Genomic DNA, 1,703 nt, shown 5'->3' on the forward strand with positions numbered 1-1,703 from the left:
GGACAAAGTATAGACATCAGATATTTAGAAACATTGTAAGTGACAGAGTTGATCATGCTAACAATGGGTCTTACCGGTACATCCTGTTTTGCCTGAAACTCTCAGACTGAAGAAGTCTCTTGGAGAAGAGACGAAACGTTTCATTAGAGAAGAACCCGTCCAGAAGACCTATACAATTTTTTTCTTTTTAACTTTGATTCTTCTTCATTTCTCTCTGATAGAGACTCAAAATAATCTTAAGAAACATTAAATTGTTCTCTACAGTCTGTGTTGTTAGCTGTTGTAGCACTGCTCTGTTCACATTCAGACATTCCCCTTTGACATCACTTCCTGTTACTTTACAGRCAAAAATCYCAACAAYTGTTCATCTCAGCWACATGAARTTTCTTTTGCAATATTTTGTCAATGACATTTTTTCAAAAATGCATTTATGTGTATTACAAAACTTTGACATTACAGGCACTTTAAAAGTATTTAGAGTATAAAAGTAAATGTAATGTGAAGGATAAAAAAATCAATCAATGACAAAAACATGGGCTGCAATTCCCCAAAACACATWTTCTAAAGGCCACAATGATTATAATATTATAATATTAAATTATGTTAATGTTGAAAGTTTTGGGATACACTGGGTTTCTTGTTTCTTCCACAAATTTGCTTCTGCCACGGTCAATTTCATACTAGGGCAGTGACATTAGTTATATCACACAGGTGCAATGGATTGCATACAAACCAATAGGSTGTCAGAATGTTACATATTTCTACTTCTCATCCAATCACAATCAAATTCACTCTAAASGTCAGGCACTATCCACATGTCTGGATGTTTTTTATTTATTTATTTGTTGAACAATGACCCTAAAACATGAGACTTTAGGGCATCTTTTACATTATTCAATCAATCTGTGCATTTTTTTACACTGCCATCAGCAATCAGATCAGAATTGTTCATTGCCTTTCCAAACCAAAAAAAAAAAAAGAAAAAAGAAAAGAAAGAAGGAAAGAAAGAAAAATAAAACTTGAATAAATCTGAACTTATTACTGAGTTCATTATTGTTATTGTAAGCCAAACACAATAATGATTTGAAAAAAAAATTACAATTTACTGGTATGAAAATTTTAAAGTGGTTCCATGTAAATGGAGGAGCTCTGCCAGAAAGCCATCTTAACACCACCGTCAGATTTGAAGGCTGTATAATTACTGTTGGCCGTTAACTTTAATCTGTTATTACGTGTCAACAGGACTCCAACATGTATCTGTGGGGGGCTAATAATAGTTTTAGATAGACAATCCATTCTCGCTCCTCTCTTTGTTTTTATTCCATCGACTGTCAAAACACAGCAGCCTGATGTCATGAAGTGATAACAGGACAGCGCTTCATTAATGAGATTTWGCTTTAAAGACCCTCAAGATCGGGACTTGTGGCATACTCTGTGGTGTTTAATATGTACATCCTGTGCTGCGTGTGTGTTATGATATGTACTGTATGTCACTGGATATGTTACATAACTGGTAATGATTTTAAAGAGACAGTGTTTTCTTTTAACATGTTATAATGACATCATCATAATTGGGTGTAATGATTACAGTGACACATTAAGAAAGACCCTTAAAGGGATCCATGATTAGTTGTAACATTAAACTTTATTTAATAAACACCTATTTTAACTGTAAAATAAAGACTAAAAATACTGTAGGATGT

The sequence above is a fragment of the Austrofundulus limnaeus genome, unplaced genomic scaffold (assembly GCF_001266775.1).
Source record: "Austrofundulus limnaeus strain Quisiro unplaced genomic scaffold, Austrofundulus_limnaeus-1.0 Scaffold62, whole genome shotgun sequence".
Classification (NCBI taxonomy): Eukaryota; Metazoa; Chordata; class Actinopteri; order Cyprinodontiformes; family Rivulidae; genus Austrofundulus; species Austrofundulus limnaeus.